The sequence below is a fragment of the Micrasema longulum genome, unplaced genomic scaffold, assembly GCF_059751315.1.
Source record: "Micrasema longulum isolate JH-2025_06_02 unplaced genomic scaffold, ASM5975131v1 h1tg002764l, whole genome shotgun sequence".
Lineage (NCBI taxonomy): Eukaryota > Metazoa > Arthropoda > Insecta > Trichoptera > Brachycentridae > Micrasema > Micrasema longulum.
Window position 1 is genome coordinate 90,072 of NW_028279890.1, and position 26,491 is coordinate 116,562.

The window sequence follows — 26,491 nt, forward strand, 5'->3', positions numbered from 1 at the left end:
TCGTAAATCCGAAGCGTGAAATTATGTTTCAAATAGAGAATTTCCCCTTAATTGGAAATATCGTCGTTGTTAATGATTTTTCACAAACAAAGTGGATAACAAAAAAAGTGATCGGTGTTATCAAATATAAAGATAATTCGGTGTAGAGCTATTTTGTGTTAACGAGAATAATATTGGTAATTTCCAGGTATAAAATACAGTATTTACTACAGTTTAGATTCATTATTAATACAGGGACGTAGCCAGAGGTACGCAAGGGCAGGCAATGCCTGCTAGCCAGAACATGCTATTTATGAACATTCGTACTAATTAGAAAATGAAAATAATCTAAAGATTTTACTAAATTCATTATTAACGATGTCGTTTTTTAACATTTTAGATATTACAGAAAGTCGGTTGCACAGTTTATTTAACTTTTTGGCTGTTATGAACTAGCATTTCGCTGTATATATCCCGGAACATCATGAAAATGGTATATTTGCCTTTTTTAAAAATAAACATTGCTTGCAGATAAATTAAACTTGCGAAATGCATTAAATACATACCAGGGCCGCGAACACAAACGCCATCTCAATCGGTACATATCGAGAAGGGAAAAAAAAAATCGATATTTATGTACGAATATTTGTACATTTGTTTGAAAATTTCAAAAGTGCTCAGCTAATGTTGCGTATTTATCTCCGAAAATAGCATTTAAATATTAATGAAAAAGCAGGTTCTTCATCGCAATATTTCATATTCCTGGACTGGCACCTGAAGCGTAAGACTGATCACCTTACCTTCATGTAACAGATGATCGATATACAATGCATTTAGTATACCTATGAAGCGCCGTACGTATCATTAGGTGGGGACGGGTAATAATAATTATTTATTCATTTACTTATTAACAGATTATTACACCAAGTTCCAACTCCATGGGACCAAAGTCCTGTGTTGAGTTGGGATGAGTAATTAGTTAACACAGACATACAAGTATAGCACCACAAACATTATATAGGATCGGAAACGTAATAATATATTTTTTAAATAAATATATGGCACATCAATATGGTAAACAGCAAACTCAAACATTTGGTTTACATTCAATCAAAAAAAGGAAGAAAAAAAAAACGTGGTCATATGTTCGGAAAATCATCAAGGAGTATAAAACGTTAAAAAAATCATTCTTCCTTGTCATTTTTTTAGCCTGCCCTGATTACAAAGTCTGACTACGGCTCTGTATTAATATAACTACTAATCAATTTCTTCTACAAAAAAAAAGAAAAAAATAATATTTTTAATACTATAAAAATGGTACAAAAATGTATTAGAAAAGTAGACAAGAAAAGAAACAAAGCTTTCGGAACCGCAAAAAACTTAAGCGAACAGCTACCCAATCTTGGTTTTTCTCGCTCAGCAAAGGGGAAAAAATAATCAAGATGATTAAATATAGCGTGAACACTCATTTCATATTTATCTTGGTAAAGTTTTCTTCATTTTGTTTGGTGAAAAAAAGTTTACAAAGCACGCCTTGAAGTATTATTTAACTATTCCCTTTTGGTTGGGAAAAAAGCCGCTCAGCACTACATAAAGCGGAGATAAAATTTCAAGACGGGGAAAGATTGACACGGTACTAATAATAAAGCGGAGAAAATTTCGTATAGTCTAATAAGGAAAATCTCTTCAAAGTAGTCCTCACACCTATCCATCTGAATATTTCATCTAGGAGCAATCCGTGTCATATTCAGTGTCATTATAATTAAATTCGGCGTTACACTTAATTTGCTTACATCAAACCCAAAACTTAATGACATTTAATTACTTACTCAGACAAGATAGACAGACGGTATGGTAAATTAATTAAGAGATTAAAATTACAACACCTTTGATTACAATAATAACCGGGTACTAAATACGAAAAATAGCACTGTATTTACATATATTTTTTCACATTATAAAGAATAATAAATAATAAAAATAATATGCAAAGATACATTTTTTCATGTGAGAATAAACAAAGAAGACTTAATATACAAAGAGAAATTACAAAATTTTAAGACAGTTTTAAACACTACGTATTTATGTGTATATTTTATTTATGTATACCTAAATTGTTTATATTATAAAACGCACAAAAAAAAAAAAAAACCATAACATAAACTATACGTTTGTGGAGCAGGTGATTAAACATTGGTTTGGGCAAATAAGACAATTCATTTTACTTCTACCCACCTCCACTGTCCACTATTTATTCATAAAAAAAGTTTCCTTAAATAAATATTTTTTTTTAAATTTAAATAAGTCTAGCAATGAAATTAAAAATCATAAAATAATAAAACAGATTCGTTTTTAACCACTTTTTTTCCATCCGATTGGTTTCAAATCTACACAAGCTTCTTTATTAAGGTGTAATTTAGTTTTGAATCTTATCCTGTTTTATTTTAACAGTGTTTCCTAATAATATTAAATCTAAACATATGGAGCTAACAAGTGAAGTCTTTTTGTCTAGCTTTAAAGATCGTATTCATCTCATTTCACACCTCCCATATATACAAGGACCCATCTATCATGGAGTTTGGGATATATTACTATTTAATTGAAAATACGTACTGTTATAGTGAGGAACTTCGGCCCTACGGGAAATTGGATACAAATAATGTTTTCTTGCGCGCGGTAAAAATAGGATCATTCCAAAGTTTCCTGAAAATGTACGAAAAAAATATTTTAATATAAACGAACTACGTTAAACGACGTCACTGTTTCATATGAATCAACCAATGATAATAAGATTGTGGAAGATTTCCGGTTTGCCATCCGTCAACGGATCAATGGGCGGAACTCATGGAGAATAAGCCGAAAGGAACGTCACACGCGGAGTTATTTCAGAAACACAAAACTTCAAAAAATCATAGCGCTGATAATACGTTATATAAAAATTGAAAAAAAAATTGCCTTAGTTTAATAGTCTATTAAAAAACAAAAAACAAAAAATCATTCAACCTCCTTATTTATAAATAAATATATTGTTAGCTTTAATGTTTACACAACAATGTTTTGAGCATGTCCAAATGCTTGCAGGCTGGCTGGATTTCATCCATATGGAGTTACGAGTATTCATATCTAAATTTGTTGCAACAGAGAAGGAAAACAATTATGAAAAGGAAATATGGAAGTCTAGACATTTACAGAGCTTATGACCTGTCATTGGCTGGTGTAAGTGGCAACTTTACACACTGTGTTACATTTACCATTATGCCTATATTTGAACATCCACTTTTCCTCAACTCTTCCATCTGTTGATTTTTGTGGAGGAAAAGAGCTTAAACCTTTATCATGGTGAATGTTACACAGTGTGTAAAGCGGCCACTTAAACCAGCCAATGATAGATCATAAGCCCTGTAAATGCCTAGACTTACTTTTTTTCTTTTTAAAAATATTTTCCCTCTCTGTTGCAAAAATTTAGATATAACATGCTAAATCACCCTATATTTATTCAATAAGAAATTAATTTCTTTTTTTTTATTTTACGGCATTGAAAAAAAAACATTAAATGAAAAAGGTTTTTTTGCGCACTCATTTGGTGTTCGTTTCTGATAAGATTTAAAAAGAGTTTGCAAAAATTCACGGCCATTCCATCACTTTCATTACTCATTCGTTAGCAAAAAAATCACTAAGCCATGAATACACCTAAGTGGGAGAATTTTAAAAATCTCCCACACCTGTTTGGGTGAGCGAGGGAAAGTATTTCCCTAAAAGCCTTAAAACAATGTGGAGTATAAAAATGTTTGCTTCGAAAAAGGTTTTTAAAAAATGGTTCAAACTATAGATACGCAAATTGTGGAAATATTATTTTTTCTCTGTTCGAAAGTCAAACACGCATTATTTATAATTGAGGTTGTTTAATTTTAACATACACTTGCATTTTCGACGTATACAATAAATAATCGCCTGATTTACTAAACTCTATTTTATTTTCTGAAAAGTATTTTATAAATAAATAAACTCAATATATGTTCGTAAAAAGTACGCGCAAAACGGCTCAATTTTTCACAGTATTTTTTCACAAACAATGTTTTAGCATCTGAGCGATAATAATTTAAATAGTCCACAAGTGTAGTTTTTGAGCATGCAGAAATATTCCTGAATACAATATTAAAAATTAGTGGTTAAAAAAAAAGTTGTTTTATTTATTTTATTACAGTATTTTCTATCTGCATAATTATTCATGTCAACTCTCAAATTTATTAACGTGGCCTTAAAAGCAAAAATGTTAATGTTATGGTATAATTTTTCATTTAAATTCCAGAAATAATAATACACTTTTGATAACTATGCTAATTTAATGAAATTAATTTTAACGTAAACGATACTCCGTACTCTAATTAGTGTGCTCTTTATATTTTACCTCCCACGTTAAAATTTCGAACATGTGATTATTCTTGGAATTGTGTTGTTATTTAGAAATAAAATAGTAGCCAGTTCATTTATTTTTAAAATATCGGTTTTATATCGACCTCACCAGGAATCAAACCCGGACCGGGATCCGGAGCCTGGAGATAAGTCCGCTTCGTAGTACAATAAATTAATTATAATAAAACATAATATATCACCTTAACATATATAAAGAAAGAATGATAAACAAAGAAATTGTGAATATACAGTAATATGTACTTTGTACATTCTATTTGTTTGCCCAATAAAATGAATAAATAAATAAATATATATATATTTCCATCTAAAGACAAATAGCTATCAGGTCATGGAAGGGATACAGAATAATCTTATTTGTATCAGCTCAAGTTTTAAGTGGATTTATGCCACTCGACCTCAGGATCAAGGAGCTTGCTGAGCCATACGAGGTGAAGAAGAGCCTCACTTTGCAAGGCTTGCCGTAGGACAGACTTTACCAGGGAGTCGGAGACTGTTTCTCACTTCCTCATCCGGCGGAACGCTTAACGATAGATCGTGGATACGGTGTCCAGACTTTGCCAGAGGTAATGCTGGAGGAGTTGAGGATCTTCACTGATGGCAGTCTCTTAAAGGGCAAAGTAGGCGCAGCATTTGTACCTTTCGATGGCGTGAGAGAGTTGCCTTCGAGGAGGTTCAAACTCAACGATTTCCGCTCTGTGTTCCAGGCGGAACTCTTTGCGATCAGAGAAGCTCTGATCTACGTTTTAAAGAAACCACCGAACAGGTGGAAACATAAAACGATCTTGACAGACTGCAAATATAGCGTACATGCAATAACGGACCAAAAGTCAGTTAACCCAATTGTAACGGACACTAAGACAGGTATCCAGAAGTTACGATGCAGACATCAGATCGTGTACATCTGTTGGATAAGGGGATACTGCGGAATCCTTGGCAACGAAAAAGCTCGAGAGGCTACATTCAAGAATTCAGCCCCCGATTTTTCCAATTTCCCGCTCAGCTACGCCAAAAGGAAAATAAGAAGCAGGACCCATCAAGTCTGGAATGACCGTTATTTTAATAAAACTACCATACAAATTACTGAAATGTTTTTCTCTAACATTTACCGTGCCTCTAATTTCAGGAGAATGTAGAAAGCCGGCTTTGTGCCAACCCAAATCCTCACTGGTCATGGTGGGTTCATGAGCTACCAGCATCGCTTCAAGATCTCCGAGATCGACTGCTGCCCATGTGATAATAAAACACCTCAAGATGTCATTCACCTGTAGATGCACTGCCCCTTTTCCAGCTTTCAGAAACAACAGCTGTAGGCGCGATGCAGAAGTTTGGGCGACATCGGATCGGTGATACTTCATAAAGAACTCACACGAGAGGTTGTATCTTACATGGTCAAGTTAGTGCAGGACATTAGTAAAATAAACCAAATTAGGACACAAAATGCCGAACACTCTTCAATTGAAACGGAAGGCCTGTAAATGACTGTCAACAGGTCGGCTTCTTCTGAAAAGTTTTAAGTGGTTTCCTTTTCACAAGAGAAAATTCTGAGAAATTCCCGATCGGCCCATTATAAAATATCCCTCCTGATCCCACATCTGACAAATAAAAATATAAGCTTCTTAAAAGCAGAAAAGTCCATTAAAAAAATATAAATCTTAAATAATAACGGCAACTCCCATCTAAAAAAAAAGCCAAGTAGGATCTTCCACAAAAATATTTTATGATAAATGCTTAATTTGAATATTCATTAATTAAGTTTTAATGTCAACCTTGTAGTTATTCCCCATAGTCGTGATTTATCTCAACTTCCATTAGACCCTGAATAAATAAAGGCATCGCATCCATGTAAATTACATACGAAGTGGGTAAAAGTAATTTAACTACAAACTTTGTCGATACATGACGGAGCTGCCATTCATGTGGCTTTTAAAAGTTTCAAACTAATTTTCATCATTTTCCGAGTGGTTTTGTGATTAATTTATGTTCGTACAACAGAGTTGTCGACACTCGTTAAATGGTTTAGTCTATGAAATCCTTCGGCGTCCATTTTATATTCAATTAAAGCGCTTTGCCGTGTGCCGTGTGTCATTCGGACTCTATAAAAACGACACACAGCATTTAAAGGCCGTGAAAATCAGAGAAATATTTAAAGTTGAATTGTTAAAATATACCGAGTGTGGAGAAAAAATAAACATTAAACATTTTTTTGTAATACGGTTTTGATTAACTTTTTACTTCAGGGATTTGGCACATTCAAAATTCTGATTTGAATGTCATACTCCACTCAAAACACATTTTTTAAACATATTTTTTTGAATTATAATTATTGAAATTTTTCTCTTATGTGTGTATACATAATAATAAAGTGAATAATAACAGAACAAAATGATAAGAAAAAAATATTGAATTTAAAATGCATTAATTATCGCAATAAGATATTTAAATATCGCACCTTCGGTGGAACAAACGCACAATTCAAGACACTTTTTTTTGTTTAGTCTTTTATTCACATTTTATAATTCATAATAAGCTTTTAACGTAAAACTAGAGCAAAATTAAATCAAGATTTAAAACCTACTGCAAAAAGAAATCCAGTAATAAGGCAATAAATGCGAAAAAAAATTAAAAGTCCTCTCCTGGAAAATTAAAAACTAAGCTGTGGTGCCTTTGTTGCATTGAAGGTGCGACATGTACAAAACAAAAAAATACTTATCTTATTTTTTGTTTTGTGCACCATTTTATGAAAAGGACCGAAATTATATTGTTTTGGTATTTGTAACAATCAATAAAGTGTAAAGTTTCCGCAAACCAAGTATTGTTAAAGTTCCATTTTTTTTTAAAGCAATAACCCACTAAGCCTCTATTTCTAAACTTGTCAGCAGGTGGGATAGACAGGATTTGGACGGAGGTAATGAAAAATACACGGAAACACCCAGACCTTTTGAGAAAAAATCTTTCTTGGATTTTTTTCTTGCAACTGGCGGGAATCGAACCCGCGACGCCAGTTTCACAGTTGGCCGTCTAACCGCCAACTGTGAAACTGCGCCACGGCGCCTGTCAAATAAATAAACGTAAAAATGGCATTTTTCAATAAAATGATAAAAGCGCCATCTATTAATAATTAGTTTCATATTTTAGTAAATGTTTGCACAATTTTTTCTAGACTAGAAAACGTTCCTATTATTTGTACGCCACGACAACGGAACAGTTGTTCAGAGTTAAGTAAGTCATAGTGTAAAAGTTGTGAATCTTGCATCCGACACGCAAGATATCGAGTTCGATTCCCGATGAGATCGCAAAAAATATGATGAAATGTGATTTTTCAAGCTCGAGTATTATGTGCTATAATTCACCACTAAAGTTTGGCCTTTAGGCCTGTTGTGGTGTAAAAAAACTAAAATGCCGGTGGAACTAGGTACAGTTATTTGAGTTCTTAAGATCCAACCAAATATTTCAATTTTTGGGGCATTTTCAACGAGTTCTAAATAACTCAATATTGTAAAATAAGAATCAAGTTGTCGTTAAGCGAGGTTCAAACCTCAGACCTCTGATCCGTGAATCCGCGAAACTAGCTTTATGTCACAACTTGGGGTGGTATTCTGGATCTTCTCTACCCCCGTGGTTAATTTAGGGATTTTTATATTTAGAATGCGACAACGGAAAACATGGAATACGGTTTACTCAATTTAACCTAAATAAGTGTTTTAGGTAATGCTTAAGGTTACAATGATGTTCTTAATAAACATCATTGTTTGATTTCACGTATTCCTATTTATTTGGCGTTTAATCATCAGCGTGGCCATATATGAAGCAAGGTGTAAACGCGTGCAAAAAATAAAAATCCTTAAATTAATCACTCTCTAGGAAGAAGAGAAGATTCGGAATACCAACCCTGGTGTCTTAAGTACCTTCGCATTATTGTGTTAAGTTAGGTAGTTATTTAGGTCACTGTGTTTTTAATTGACTGATTTTGTGTGATTGGGCCACCTGGGCCCCGATTACAATGGAAAATTTGTGTATATCTGAAATTCGGAACCCGTAATCGAATTTTCATACGAATGTATTGATTTTTAAAAGTAATTTGAAAGATTTTTGGTACCCTAAATAAAAACAAATATTTTCGTAGTCTTGTTGAATTACGCACTTTCTTAAACAAAGCAAACATTAAGAAAATACGCTTCACTTTCGTCGTGACCAAGAAATTTTCGGGAAACTTCGGGGCGAAGATTGGGTAAAGAAGCAAAATTATCGAAGCAAGGAGGAAAACATTCTAGAAAAATCTCGTAATTTTATTTTATGGCGAGCGGTTTCTATGGAGGACCAGAGAGAAGCAACACGTAATGTCGGAGGAGGGTAATCTCCACTCTTGTTAGGACGCTACGCGGCTTTACACAGGAAACGGAATAAAAAAAGAAAAAAAACACTCCCTTCCTCGGTATTATCGCAGACATGTAAATTTTTCATCTATTTAATATACTATACAAAGTTGCGAAGTTTCACAACAGCGAAATAAATTTATGTATCCGACTACATGAGGCGCTGAGAGCCAGATAAACTCAAGCTTCATTCAAACAATATTTGGCAAAATGGCTACAAAGCATTTTCGACTTTTTTATGTAAAATGACTTCGACTACGATTAGTGTCACGATATTTTTTAACATAAATAAAAAGGAAAAAAAATATGTAAACTGACACCTCATACAATTTTTTTTAAAGTAACAAAGTCGTATTTTGCTAGAACAGGCATAATATGACCATTTTCATAAATTATGGAAAATTTTGAAATTTATGACTTACCATACCACTTGAAAAATTACATTAGAGACAAATTTAAAATCAACTTGAAAAATCACATGATGACTACACTAACAAGACGAAACATAACATAACTAGACCTTATAATATTTCTTATATGTCCAACTTGACAACCCTGAAATTATGCGGAGCATTAGCTTTACCTTAGACAAAGTCAGCATAGACTGTTTCACATTCCAATATACAGGACCAACCTGCCTGTTGGAAGGGCTATCTCTATGTAGAACAATATTACTTTGGACATTGACATTTTTCACGTCTCTGAGGGAGTTTTTCGTTACAAGATTCTCTTACTTTTTTGACATATCTATCTCTGGATATTATGTATACTTATGTGTTTTTTATAAATATACATAATTTTACCTAATTATTTCTATATGTATGAATTAAGATATTCCATTTTGTAATGTACATATATATGAATAAATTAAATTGAAAAAAATTTAAATAAAATTGAAATTAAAATGTGAAACAAATTGAAATGTGAAAAAAATTGAAATGTGAAACCCTTAAGGATTTTTAAAAATATTTTTTTTTAAAATTAAAATATGGAGTATTAAATATAAATTATTGTTTCATTTATATTTTCAAATACCTGCAGTTTAAAATATCACATCGTTTTCTTAATGCAACATGACGTTACACGTTACAGCATCGTTTGCAGAGGGATTTTCAGGAGTCTTTTAAGAGTTAAATAATAGAAAAAAAATGTTTATTTCTTTTTTCGAAGTGTTTTTTTTACTTTTTGTCCGATCTTTGTGTTGTTAATGTGATGTTTGTAATGGGGTACTGTTATTTTTCTTACAATTAGCAAAATGATCAATTTATGAAACTCTTGGGAATATAATAGTAAATAGTACACGGCTTATAAACAATAGAATTAATTAATAGTGAGAAACTATGCCCGCAAAGTAGCTATTACAGTATTCAATTTCAATCAGCTGATAATAAAGCCACTTTCTTACGAACAACGTGATCTTAATACAATAACAAAATATGAGAAAGACGATAACACAAAGGCTTCAAATTACGACGAGCAATAAAATGATCTCGCTCAAAGAGTCCTTCATCCCCACCAAAGATACATAACTTGACCAAAACTTGAAAGGCTCAAGACCTTATGTAGCTAACTCGTAAGGAGATACGACATCGGATAATATAATACGGAGCGTAGATAATGCAGGAGGGCGCAGGGCGCAGGGCGGGGTGGACAGGGGCGGGGGTCGGGGGGACCAGATCAATACAAAGGCGTGAGAGGGATGGTGCTATCTCAATGCTCGGGGATGAACGGGGATGGCAAACTAGTGGACGCTGCGCTAGAAAAATAATTAAACCTACACCAACAAGCATTTGACACCGGAAATTATTTTAGCCAAACGACATCCTTAATTGATTTATTGGATCCTGAACCCTTTGATCTTTCACTATAAAAATTAAAATAATAATTATAGTGAAAATAAATTAAACAAAAGTTCTGGGGTTGATTTTGATCGGAAAATTGTTTTATATAGGTTAAGAGTGCGCTGATTTATATTCACGACACGGATTTCTCGTTTTTTCTCCATCGCGTTGTTTCCACTGAAAATATGTTTGTAGATTATTTTTTATTATTAATATTTAAAGCATTAACTTTGTGGTCAAACATTTTACTAAATGTTATTGAATATTTGTACATAACCACTTACCGACTTTTCTATATTTCTTTTCTTTTCGGTTTCAAGACGTACCCGTCTCTTCGTCAGGACACCAATTAAACCAACATGCAAACCAACATGCAAAACTAACTACGATATTCCACTGTAATGGTCACCCTATAAAACCTATTAAGCTTATCCCCTCCCTCCATCCCCTCTACTTTTTTCATTAATTCTCAAACAAGAGAATATTTTTATAATTCAATCAGTGCATGTGCTTATTAAAATGCATGTCGTGTTGGTTTTATATTTTTGTGCAACAACTATGGTGAAGGTGTATAGTGGGTTTGGCATGTTGGTTTAATTGGTGTCCTGACGAAAAGACGGGTACGTCTCGAAACCGGTAGACATAGAAAAGTCGGTAAGTGGTTATTTACAAATATTTAATAACATTTAGTAGATTATTTTTTATAATTTATTTATTTATTATGTTTTTAAAAAATCCTTAAAAAAAGTTACGTTACTTAATAATTTATAATCAATAAAAAGGGTGTATTTTTAACGACGAAACAGAATATTTCTGGGGCCCGATTACATTGTAAAGTTAACAGAGTTGTCTTCGACTGCTATAAAGAAAAACCGATAATTGTGTTCGAAAATGAGTATATTTGCATGGACATTTCAAGTATCTTCGTCGGTAATCTATAATTGAACAATTTTAAAAGAAAAAATGGTATGCATATACTGCTTTTCATTAGGAAAACTTCATTTTACTTTGTACGAGTGAATCAACATCCTGTATTTTATTTTTTAAATATAAAAATCTAGTACACTTACTTTCTGAACATGCCTCGTATAATAATGTATTTTCTAATAATGTAATCAGCGCAAGAGACAGCACTACACATAGTCAATAATTACAGTTGCAAATTTTTTGGTCGTAACCATTAAATTTTAAAATACGTTTGTGAAACCATATTTTAAAATATAATTTTTAAATCCTGCTGTAAATTGACATGGCAAAATGTTAAACAACGTGAAAACCCACAAACCAGCGAGTGAAAAGTCACCTCAGTCCTTATTTGTAGTAATGTGAAATATGTTATAACATAATGTCCGAAGCGGATATCCGCTAACATCGAGGTAATAAAACCCAACAGACATTTTCATAAATGGTAGGGTTCAACTTTGATGACAAGATGACCAGCCCGTAAATAACTTCAGGATTTATTATACAACACAATCCTTAACCTAAATTTATGACAGCATTAAACGTAAAGCAGAAAGCGAAAATTACTTATTACGAATATATAGTATTTCGGGAAGATTTGAATGAGTAATTCATTTCATAATATGGAAGTTTCATGAATGAAGTTTAATCTCGCAGTACTAAAATCTATATTATACCCCCGGAACATTTGAATCAAGGGAAAATTAGTAAAACTTTTGTCAACAAAAAAGCAAGGGTTTGGTGTGATTACTTTATTGTCATATTTAAACGATTTTTACATTTTTAAATTTGAATCAATGTTTTAAGTGGGCAAATTTTTACTATTAATATTCAAAGAATTAATTTTGCTGTCAAACATTTTACTAAATACTTTTTTTTTGGGTATATTTTTAGTTATTTTCACAAATAATAATTCGTATTCCCATGAGTCACACCAGTGTTTTTTTTTCAACCTTTTTGAATACGCGACCCTTTTACGAATGAAAAAATCTGGCGACCCCCCAGGACCATAATTTTATCATAGGTACTACTCAAGCGTCAGCGATTTCAACGACGACGTATTTAATTTTCTTTTATGTTGAGACCGTACAATTAATCGAAAAATCAAACGCAAAATAGGATCGGACACAACGGGCCGTCAGCAGCAAGGTCTATAAACTTCATAGATCTTGCTAATGACGACTGACGACATGCTTAAAATAAAAACTAATTCGCATAAGATTGACGTCTTCTGGACGAAGAGAAAATAAGAGATTATAGAGCTAGAAGCTTTGAAACTATTAGTGCCATATCTGTGAACTAACGCACCCTTTAATACTCGTAGTGGCCACACAAACTAAAAAGAAAAATAGACGACACCAATAAAAAAATAATATGGTTATTTGTGTCTCAAAAATATAGAGCAACGATTCGACAAATCGATTAAAAATAAACAAGAATAACCATCTCACTAAAATTATTGTATTTTTATTGTAGTTTATGACATGAAACCCTATCTTCTTAGGTTCACTTGCTTGCGACCGCGCAGACTTTGCGAACCCCGTGGAGGTCGCGATCCACAGGTTATAAACACTGCGTTTCACTATAAAAATTACCATTGATTCGTACGAGAATAATAACGTTTTAATAAATATTTATTTATTATTATTCTAGCACAGTAAATTGGCACAGGAACAAACAATTCCATTTCAGAACTGATTACTTCTGACAGTAACTTTTATTGTAAATTATTACGTATTGATTTTCATGAAAGAAAAATATACATTTTGTGGAAATTAGATACTCGTACATTATTCTTTGAGGTGGGGGTCAGTGCTATACAATCTTCTGACATCACCGCGACCAGTGAAGACCTATTGTGAATTGTGATAGGTCCCCGTGAATAGTTCTCGCCCTTCAAGCCCAGGTCTTTAAAAAGCCTGGCTACTGATTGGAAGGCGAGAGTTCTCATTTTTCTCAATCCCCCCTCCGAGCTCCGATCCGTAAAGTATCAGGCTATTAGGTAGAGGGCGAGCTGCTTAACATCCTCAGGTTTAACCAGTGGTCCCCCGAGGATGCGGCTTATTTTATGATGTAAAGCATCACTTAGAACGTGTATAGGTATACTCGTACATAATAAACTTAGGTTTTTTCGTTATAAATAATAATTAGACAATTAAACCGAAAACTTATAATAGGTTCTGTACTTTGAATCATTACAAAGGCTAAGTTGTTTGGCCTTAAAATTTTTATTTTTTTTCGAAAACGTAAGAAGAAGATAATTAAAATTTATTACGAAGTGAACGTCGATTCGATTAATAAACATTTATGTGTTCTTAAGACTGCACGCCCAAAGTTAAAACTTAGAAGATTATGGCGACTGCTATCAATTCGATCATTGTACAATATATACGTATATCATATCGGATCTGTGAAGTCTACGAAGTTTGGTACTAGATCTTTACAATACATAGGTTTCAAGGAATTTAATAAATTGCCACAAAAATTTAAAGTACCTATTTCAAAATATAGAAACAGGACGTGCGAATTGAAGAATTATTTTTTCCAGAAGTACTTTGAATAAATAATGTTAGTTTATAGAGAATGCGCATCTTGAACATATACCTATTAATATTTCACCGTTTTTGCTTGTATATGTAATTTTTTAATACTATTTAAATGTTATTTGTGTTTTTTTCTTTTTATATACTTTTTTTGGCTTGTATACATAATTTCAATTTTTTCAACGTTTTTGATAAAAAAAATCAACCTGTATTGGGTGTGCGCATATTTTGTTAATTAAAAAAAATGATTTTATTTTGTACTAGTTCAGTATGTATATATACATCCATGTAATTTTTAAACTTTTTCAATTTTCTTTCCCAGATTGCATAATGTAAACATTATTTTGAATTTATTTCCATGCCTAGTATTCTGTTTATTCTGTTATTTTCAAGTATTTTTCATACCCTTTTTAATTTGTAGTATATCATAATTTTAATTTTTCTGCTTTTGTTAAATAATATTATAGTTTAAAATTTAAAAACGTCTCTAAAAAAATTATTATCTGTATGTCCCTAAATGAGTTTTTTTTTTAAAAAACTCCTTGGGAATATTGTATATAATTATGTATAATATGTTTTCAATATAATAAAAAAATTTTAAAAAAATATCGTCGGCTTTCTGGCACAAGTTGGTAACGAAAATTTTACTAGATGTAAGATATTGCACTTTTAAAGTTAAAAGCTCATCCCAAATCAACTATTCAAATAAAACCGCAAGTTTAATATGACAAAATACTATTTTTTGTATTTAAATAAAAAGGAAATATTTTTATTGCCACCAAAAAATTTTTACGTCAAAAGATTTTACGTCAAAATTGATTTATATTGTCTCTATCATCAAAGTCTCGTGATTTTTTTATTTAATTTGGTAAAATTAAATAACGTTTTGGTGACATGATATTTCAGTGGTGTTACTACAAATCAGGCGGACGAAGATTGATTGGTGATTGAATTTAGGATAATATGGAGGTCATGCGGTAAACAAGAAGGTGTTCCTTGAAAGAATTTCCTCGTTTGTCATAATGATAAACTAAAAAATCGGTAAGAACTTCTAACTTCCAAAGACAGTTGTTAAAATTGACAAAAAAACTTTTTGAGCTATAACACCAATACAGAATGTCTTAATTTACCGTTAATTACTGCAACAAAATCCAACGATTTATTAATTATAAATTAGACATTTTTAAAATTTAAAACGTCAATTGAAATGTTAAAAAAAATAAAGATATTTTTTTTAATCTTCTGGGCTTTTCTCGCATACATTTTCACATATTTTTCTAGTATATTCTACATGGCACTTACACATAAGCTACAGGTGGTCATAACATATTTGAATAATAAGATTAATTTTGTTGTGCCTCTCAAATGTATCAATAAAATATAATAATAATTGCGTTAGCGTAACATATTAAAAAAGCTAACTCATTTTAATTTATTGAAAACCCCGACTATTAATAAGATATTGGTAGAGGAGAAAGACTAACATCCATGTGCGAGAAAGGAATCCTGCAGTCTTATTTTCAGGGGGAACTCTGATAGTTTGGATAAAACTAGACGAATGCCTACAGAAGAGCGCAAAACCGTTCCAGATGGAGGGAGACTGTCAACAGACGAGCCATGCCCGGAGTCAGGCGTAATCACCATCCTCAGACATGAGGCACGGATTGAAGAGAGTGTAATTCCATTTTATATTACGCAAAATTCCATTTGTAAAATAGGACCGATACACCCTTAGTAGTAACGCGTTACAGAGTGCATAGGGTAATAAAGGTTATTTCAAGTTAAATAATAAACATAAATTAATATTTTTAATACATTTGAATTCATATGACACCTGTTTTATGTTACACGTTCAGTTACCTGAACCAAAATATTCACCGCGATTTCAAAGAATTTTTTTTAACCTTGTAAAGGTCAACATTAAACCTCCCCCGCTATATCGGTGTATGAAAATATTCACGCGCGTTACAATAAATATCCGACTAATCCAGGAGCGATCCTTTCCACGATATAAATGGGATTACTTTTACCAGCATCCTGAACGGTCCAAACGTGCGGTGGTCGGATTATTCATGTGAACGTGAACAGTGAACACCCTTCCAGCCTACCCATTGCGATGTGAGAACGCCATAATATTCAAAATCGGTATAGGACGAATCGAAGCTAAACAGTTTCTCTTATGCGAAGAATCAGACGATATGATATATGTGTGGATTCATGCATAATAATATACACGATTTTTAGGGCCGTACTGCGAAACTTCAGATGAACATTTTTAAAATATACTTTTAAAAACATCTTAATGATTTTTTTGGAAAACTGCCTTTTTTAATAAAAAATAGATTAAAAACCTATTAGACCTCGTGCGTACAGCTTACGCACGAGGCGAAATAGGAAAGCGGCTGGGGTGGGGAGGGGTAAGGGTTTGTGGAAGGAATGCTAGTCCGAGAAATTAAGGGTTGTCTCTATTTTTAAATCATAATATTTTTTTTTTTCATTTCAGAAAATGAGTTTAAATTTCTTTTTTTTTTTAATTTACTATGTTCTTCTGAAGTTTCGCGGCCTGGTCCTGAATCAAGGTGTATAATACCATTTTTGTACCCCATATATATTTATTTTTTTTGGCTACTGAAGAAGAAAAAACAAACACTCAAAATAAGGTTTAGAGAATAATTTTAGAAAATAATAGAACAAAGATTAAATTACTGCTAAAAGAAACAAAAATTATGACAGTATATAAATTAATATTTTTTAGTGAAATAATTTTAATTTACAAAATAATAAACTGATACATATATATATCAGTATATAACTAAAAAAATATCTGATCAGAATGTTAAACAAGAAAAAAAAATAAATAAAGCTGCCATTTCTAAAATAGGCAAAATCACAGAACTCGTTTATACATTATACTTTACATTTTTATGAAAAAATATCAGAAGAAAAATACATAATTTCATTTGAATATAAATTGAAAAACATCGGCATAGCAAACCGGTTTTTTCTTAAAAAAATGTATTTTGTATAGTAAACTATTATTGATAATTATTGTAATACCGTTGGGCCAATGCCAAAGTCGCGAATCTAAATTTTTTCAGGAAACGAATGAAAGTTTATTTAAAACAGAGCACACACAACCAAAACAGCGAATTTGAAATTGTGTAATAGGACGGAGATCTGACCACCTACCATTTTACCTATTTGCCTAAATACCTACTAATTTGCGAAAATTTCTATCAGGGTTTGGGCATTGCTTACATGTTTCTCTCATTTACTATTCAAAAATGACGAATGTGGTAAATTCGCGATTCCAGTACCTCTGATTTTTTTTTTAAAGGAATAACCCGCTAAGTCTCTTCTTTAGAGGCTTGTCAGCAGGTGGGAAATGGGATATGGAAGGAAGTTATAAAAATATACTACAACACCTAGACCAATTGAGAAAAAATCTTTCTTGGATTTTTTTCTTGTAAGTGGCGGGAATCGAACCCGCGACGCTAGTTTTACAGTTAGCTGTCTTACCAACTGCGCCACGGCGCCTGTCTGATAAATGTTATCATTAAAAAGTGTTTTTCTTTTAAAATTTTTTATCCCTATTATATTTTAGTAAAAACAATTTTAAAAAATGGTTTATAAAAAGATAATGATTATAATTGATATCTATATTTATTCAATAGTTTTAATGTTAATAAAATAAAATTATTGATGAATTAATTCGTTACAGCATCAATGGGGCACGCGCTCGCAGAGCTTCACTTCAGCAATTTAGAGGAAGTAAAAAATGGCTTGACGAATGGATTGCCGCAAAAGACAAACAGTTTTTCTGGAATGGTATTCATAACTTACCTGAAATATGTGCGAAGTGTGTAGAAACCGATGGTCAATATTTTTAATAAAGAAAAAGAAATCCTTGAAAATTACATGTTTTCTTTACCATAAAAACCAGCAAAAAGTTATGCTTACATATGGTATAGTTTACTGATAATTAGATTTAAGTTTATATAAAAACATTCATAATTGTGTGAATACTATTTTAAGACTAAAATATTAAATTAAATTAATTGTTATATAAGACAGGGATCTTCTAAATACGGTAAAATGCCGCAGGATAGAGAATCTCGGACATATAATAGTGGGTAACATAATTTTTCAAAAAGAAAATGTATAATAAAAAAGGGGGTCTAAAACGGATGTGTTTTTACAATAATACATAAAAATCTAATAAAATTTATAGACATTATTTTTAAAACGTTTACATAAAACAGATCTTTTTCGAATTAATTTAAAGTTCAGCGTAAGGAAAATGTCTCCGTTACCTGCTGCGGAAAACATAAGCGGCTTACATAAAGCTTTTAAGATAAGTACCAACAATTTCACTATAAAAAAACATTCTACATCAAAATCGTAATTATTCATAAACATCTGTTGTAGAAAACGAAGGTGTTTCGGTTGAATATTTTAGCAAACGCTTTTGCGGTTTGGGTGGAGCACACGTGGGCTTAGATGTAATACCACTTTAGATGTTTGTAGGGGATAAACAGTATTACTTGTGCTACCAAGGACTTCTCGACCGTTCTGGGAGACAAAACTTAACATACAAGGCCTAGTTCAGTGATATACCACACAAACACACGATAAAACGAGAGAAACTACACATTACATTTTTACAGTTTTTATTTTTGTGTTCAGCTTAAGCTTACCTAGACAAGCCTTAGAATGTTACATATTACAACAGAGATTTTAGAGAAATAAATATGAAAGTCTAGGTATTTACAGGGCTGACGACCTGTCATTAGCTGGCTTAAGTAGCCACTTTACACACTGCGCAACAGCACTATTTGAACATCCGTATTTCTACAATTTTTCAATCTGTTGATTTGTGTGGAAGACAGGAACCAAGCTCGACGGACAAATATTAAGTTATTAATATTTTTTACTTATTATAGCATATTTTGGCGAAGTAGTGACACTCGCTTGTCACAAAATGTCGCAACTATGCTAGGGAGTGGGCGGAGCCACGTGGAACGTGGCAACCGGAAAAGTACCGAAGGTACATCACTCAGATTCAGCGCTCGTTATAGCTATAGGATGTATGTCTTTATATTAAACTCTATCTCTACAGTAATCATATTTTCTTTGGCCACTAATTAAGTTATTATGCATATATTATACATGACGCGATAGTAATACTCCACAGTAGGATTAACACACGAATATTATCCAGCGAGTGGCGTAAACGCTAACATTCGCGATTACATTACCCAACGAATTAACGAAGTGTCGACGCCTATCTCGTTACACACCTGTTAGGCGTTTATCTGAGCCCTTCAGGTAATTTATGTAATGAGGGTGGCACTATCTTGACAAACTCAACTTGCTGCGCTCAGCTCTACAAGAGAACCACCCTTGTTCTAGAGCGTTCGATTCCATTTCAAATTCTAAAATGTCACGTGCATTTCCGCAGGCTTGCAAGTACCGCGACAACTAAGCAAAACTTGTACAGACATCATTAAAAGTAAACGTTTTAATGATGGAGTTAGCGCAGAACGACTTAAATCCGTAGCGTTTACTAAGCTTGGTCAAATGAAAACACGAAAAAAATTAGGTATTTACTAGATCCTTTAAAATATTTTATTATTTAATTTGATTTTTGAATGTTTTTAAAAAATGTTTTAAACTTCTACTGAATGCGTTATATAATTTTTGTTTCTCAATCTTGGGTAAAAAGTATTGTATGCGTTTTTTATGAAACAGTGCTTTACGATTTTTTTGTTATTAGATTTTATTTTATTTGGGAAATCAACAGTTTTACATACATATTTATAGTAAACAAACAGACATAATGTATAAATTCAGAACTAATAACAGATTTCCACAAAGTATACAAAGTTAGTAAAGATAATATATTACTTTTTAAATAAATACATATAAGTTTATACATATAAAAATGTTATTTTCATGTATTCGTAAATATTTTTCAATAATCGAAGATTTTTTTTTTAAGAACAGTAAGTTATTGTAAATTGGGTGGGATTAGGACAAGGATGCTTGAAGAGAGGATAAAGAGGGGAAGGGAGATGTACAAATTTATTATTATAATGTCTACTAAGTTATATTATGCATATTTAGTGTAATATTTTAAATCTGACAGTGATGTTTTTGTAATCTATATCTTTAAATTTTGTATTGTGCACTGAAAAAGTCCTACGAAAAAAAGCATTTTTAACATACGATGTTTTACTTATTGGTACATGAAACAGGTGGTACTGTCTACAAATCCTGGCTGGCACATGTATTGTTATTAAACTAAGTAGTTCTGTACAGTCAACTATTCCTGTCCTAATTTTGTGAAGCAGTAGTTGGTCCGCACACATTAATTCTTTAAAATGTTCGATCATCTAATTTGATTTTTACATTTATTTAATAATTGTTTAAAACTTCTTTTAAATGTGTTATATAATTTTTAGGTTCTATTTTTGTTTCTAAATCTTAGGGAAAACTTATTGTATGCGTTAATTAAACCAAATATGTTTATATTATAATTTTTGTAAAATAAATTTTTGCCGTATGTGTTAATAAAAAATAAATGAAATATCTCAACAAAAAACATTTAGTTTCTGAGAACGGCCTAAACAAACAACCCGTAGGCTATTTCCAGAAGAGAAATTAGTTTATTCTGGGGTTTATTGTGAAAACACTCACATTCCAAGAATAGATAAAATACATCTATATATAAAAGGCAATGTTCGTATGTGTGTCCTCGATAGACTTAATACGCAGTCTGACTTTTCTTTATACAAACGTATTCCCGTATTTTCTCCCTGAATTATGGCACTAGAGCAGTGTTTTTTTTACACATTATAGATATTTACCATCGGCGTGTTCCTATCGTTTTATAAAAATAGTTTATTATAGAGACTAGAACCATCCAAAAACCCGTAAAAAAGCATAATTTTATCGACTGTGTTCGGGCGCACGGTATACAAATATGATCCGACATGCAGTTGTCTCTTTCGCACTGTATCGGGGAAGCATCTGCAAGACAGTGACAGACAAACAATGTCCAAATACCTATTTATCGAAATTCCCTGTCACAGCATATCCTCACAATTTATGTAAACCGAAACACAAAAAATAAAACTTTCTAGCATTTAATGTCTATCTCAAATCTAGCAATACCAAAGCATTGCCGGGTTCAGCTCCTTTTATTTATAGTGAAATAGTGTAAAAAAAAATTGCGTTTTAAATGTTAAAAATTCAAAAATGTTTCGATTTTATAAGTGCGGTTAGATAAATTGCGCCTAAAATTTATTTCACAGTCGGACATTTATTGAAAATAAATTATGTAAAAAAGTTAATATTATTAACACAGTAAGAGTAATATTAAAACAAACATACAAAATAATACTATCAGAAAAACATACGAATTATTTTAGTAAAACTATTTTTAAATAATTATGTTCTGGACAGGTTAAATTATCAAAAATGACATTGATTTGGACAACACTTCCAACCAAAGTTCCAGTGCATGTATTACATTATTTGTTGCATTATGTAAAGCTTCTATAAAGGATCAATAAAGACACAAGGCTAGAGGTAATATCGATATGTAGGGTAAGCGCGGCTTAAGAGCTTATTTGGGATTTACAGCTCCAGAAGCTATCAGGATTCAAATTTAATGTAACCAAAATCAGCAATCAGAAATATCTCAAACCATCCTCTGATCTGTCTTCCCTTGATTTGTATTCTCTCCTGACCTTATTCTGGAGAATTCCCCATTAACTTTTCCTCAATTTTAAATTACATCTTAAAACCAAGTTTAAAAACTTGATTTAACTTTGTCGGCAAGTTACAAATTTCGAAAAGTAAAAAAAAATAAAGGGAAAGACGCGGTGAGATTGAGAACCGTAAAAGCTCCTTGAAAGCATTTGAAAAACAGGTTTTTTATAACAATGAGTATTACTTCTATATTAGTGATTAGGAACAAAACTCCTTGTATCGCGCATCAAAAAGAAAACAGAAACAGTAGATGATTTTTGTTTTTTTTCATTTCGTCATTCTAGTTAATGGACAGAGACATTTAATGACGATAAAAGGATCACACCACTTGGACGCCTTTGACGGAAACACGAAAGAAAACTAACATCATTAATTACTTTGTAGATAAGTAATGTATACCTATATACAGGTATGTATTTTATCCGAAAGAACATACCAAACCTAAATTACGGGCATTCATAATAATTTTATATGTGAATCATAAGAGCCATAAAATAATCGCGCATTTTTCAGATTTCAGAAGTACTAGTTTTTTTTTTTTTTTAAAGTAGAAAGAAATATTGGCGTTCTTATGATTTACCCAAATATTTAATTTTGAGGGCCGTTTTCAACGAGTTGTAAATAACTCACTATTAGAAAATGGAATCGAGTTGGGGTAGAGTGGGATTCGAACCACGGACCTTTGGTCCGTGAGTCCGAGACACTAGCCACAGGACCACAACCCGATTAAGTGTAATAAAAATTACGCAGCAAAGGCAATTTTTCCTATTTAGTCATCTTTTATCAGAAAGGTTTTTACACGTTTTCATGACACGAGCGGGCATTTTAATTTTGATCCTAAACGTCGCGCCTAACTGGCGGTCGAAGAGCGACTAAGTGCGCGTTGGGCATGATTTCGGTGTCATCTTTTTTAAGGGCTCAGGGCATGTCTATGTGTATTTATATGTCAATGATTTATTATCTTTATACGCCGAGAGAGCTTTTACACGACGGGTATAAAATTAAAAAGTTTTATGTAATAACAGTAACGGTGTAATGGTCAGCACGTTTGCCTAGCAAGAAAGAGGTCTCGAGTTGGATTCCCGATATGGTTGATATGAAGTCTCTATTTAAAGGGGTGTTTTCACACCAGAATATTTCATAGTCCCTGGACTGGTATCTGAAGCGTAAGACTGATCATCTCATTTTCGTGTAACAAAAAATGATCAAGATACTCTTCGATTGGTATATCAATGCAGTGCCCTATGCGCCATTAGGTGCGGAAAGGGAATGATTATGATGATGATGATGATGATGTTCATGCTTCTATTACTTTTTTACTTGGAGAGTTGTATTGCGAAGAGTGTGTTGTATGTAAACAATTTTCCGCTTTAAAAGTGGAAATGATTTTTCACGCGACTCCCGGCACTTTATTCGGGTAATTCCATTATTCATCACGGCAGATTTTTATTTTTCAACTTATTTTGCGTTTGGGCTTATCCTACAAATAAAGGCCGTGTGAAAATATATTCTAACTTTAAAGGACGTGCAATTTACTACTTAACCAAATAAATAACAATATCCTGATACGAAAATAGAATTTCGTCAGTTAAGTAGTGTTTAATATTTGTGAATAATTTAAAACAATTATGCTAAAAAGAGTTCCGTTAAAAATTCCTGGTGAAAAAAAATGTCGACTAAATTATCCATATATTTTATGACTGCGTAGAACAGAACACAGGATATCACTTGGTTTAATCCAAACCATTTCTCCGTATGAAATGTAATGGATTTACGACTACGGAACGCAGTAAAGACTTACCTCGTGGAAATTAGGAAATTTTGATTCGTCACCGTTTGTAAGTATTCGAGAAAAGCATCTCTCGCCATTCCAACGTGTTCTTTATTCTATCATTCGTATAATTTCCGTTCAACGTCTTGAGTAATTGTATATGTTTACCCGATTCAACCCAATTTTATTACAATTCAATCCCAGCTTCAGAAAACCTAATATCTTTTAGGAATGTTAAAACTACGAGTACATAGAAATATCTGAGGTTTTACGCCAAGAAAAATGAGATCATCAATATAACAATATTGAACATAGAACAATATCAAACATGATACGTACGAGTACCGTATTTTGCGCACGATAAGACGCATCGGATCATAAGACGCACTACAGAAATTAATATATTTAATTTTAGAAACAAAAAATGTTTTGAACGATAAGACGCATCTAACCATAAGACGCACCTCAATTTTTGATGGAAATTTCAGAGCAAAAAAAGCCGTCTTTTCGTCCGAAAAATACCGTATATTAGTTTCATTTAAATTATTTATTGACAATTCTCGATAGCGATAGAATTTTAATAAATCAACAGATAGAATTTAAAAACTCACCCTTATTAGCCCCCTTAGTTAGACCCTGTACATTGTAATAAAACAATAAATATTTTTCATATAATAGAATATTCTCTTAAAAGTATACCGCCAACTGTTTCAATAATTTGTCTCACTCTGTTCCATTGAAATATTTCATATTGCATTTTTTTCAACTTATTTTTAAATGTACCTACACTTGAGATAATATTTAGTTATATATAAATTACCCTTTGACTGTATAATATTCACCAGTCTGAAGATGCCCAGTGGAGGGTGAAAGCGCTAATTGGTCAAAATAAATAAGTGGAAGTGTACCAAGTATTTTTTAAATTAATAACTTATATGTAAATATAAGTTATTACATCACCGTATATTAGTTTTACAAAAATACAAAAAAACTTTAACTTGCATATTTTATAACCTATGAGATACGATTTATAAAAATAAAAAATAAATTGTAAAAACAAAAATTACATTCGTTTAAGTTTTTAGATACGTTTTTGCTCTTTATTCTCTATTAAGCCTCTTTCATTTTTTATCGTTAGCGAATAAGGTATTTTTCTAACCATTTTTAGGAATTTTAAACTTACATAAAGCATTGTTATTCTCATATTGTTTAATGCTTTATTTTTATTTGCAAGAGTGTTGCATGCAGCGTACGCATTTAATTGTTAGGAAGTATTATACCAAATTGTTTTTACCATTTTGTATGATTTCATGAATTATTTTTCAACGTTTACCAAAAATAAAATAAATTAATCATTCGAGGTTTAGGATTACGAATGACGATTGTTTTAAAACCAGTAATCGTTGTGCTTTTCAAAAGTTAATATTATTATCGTATTGTCCTATTTTGAAACAGACTTTAAACAGAAAAAAATTAAGTAGCCATTACAATATAGGCAAATTGTAGTTTCAGCAGTATTTTGGAATCACAAAATCACATCCAAGGCAAAATCAATTAAAAGTTTAGCAATTGATAGAATGCTAACACAGGTACCGATGGCCATTACGAGAATTTGGAATCCAATATACGAGAGATGGAATTTACTAGAGGTAGCGCAGCCCAACGGGGAAATCTTTCAACTGTCGGAGTTTCACGCTAATCCGCAAGGCGGAGTAATAATTTCTACTGCCTGAAGCGGTTCGATTAATTATTATACTCTGATATTCTACTCGTACAAGAGCTATTAGTATTATCTTTTGAACTTAATATAACGCGCCCGGGAACGAGACGTTATTATGATAGAATCACACCTTCACATCATATATATATATATATATATATATATTGTGGCTACTACCAATGTATGTAAACCTTAAAATAATTCAATATAGCGAAATGTATTCAAATATACGTACTTAACCATCACGAATATTGTTCAAATAATTTAGTATATTCCAATTTATCAACAATATTTTGAGTTTGTCCAAATTTTTGTAGACAAGGACTGGATTCTACTCCCTGGGGAGCTGTTTATATTAACATTTTACAACAGAGATGAAGAACATTTAAGAGAAGGTAATATAGAAGTCTAGGCATCTACAGGGCTTATGACCTGTCAATGGCTGGTTTAAGTGGCCACTTTACACACTGTGTAACATTCACCATTCTGCTTCTATTTGAACATCTATATTCCTTCAATTCTTTCATCTGTTGATGTTTGTGAAGTTAAAGAACTGAAACCTTTATTTATGCGGGTGAGATTCATCTAATTGAATTATTTCACCTACATACTAGGCAACGCCTGAAAATATATATTTTTTTTTTTCAATTTCTATACTTCTTCATGGACCAGGTAATTTATCAACTTTAACCAACTTGTGTAATGCACATAAAAACTACTCTAATAACATATGACACAAAGATTTAAATGGCATATTATTGAAATTTGGCCAAAATACAAGAACATCTCAAGTTTTAGGTACTTATTGAAAACTTATAGAGCATCATTTTCATATAAGTGATTTTATGCTATACTGATTTTAATTATATATTAACATATATGTGTCTGCTATCATGCCTATAAGTACATTATTATTTTTTGTCAGCATCCCTACTGGAATTATTCACCGCACGTGCCTGATATATATATATTTATATTAACGTTTCCCATCACGTAAAATAAAAAATCATTCTTGTGTACATAAAGAGACTTGACGTTTCACAATAACGTGTTTTTTTTATTTGATTAGTAAATATTTACAAGATAGTGAT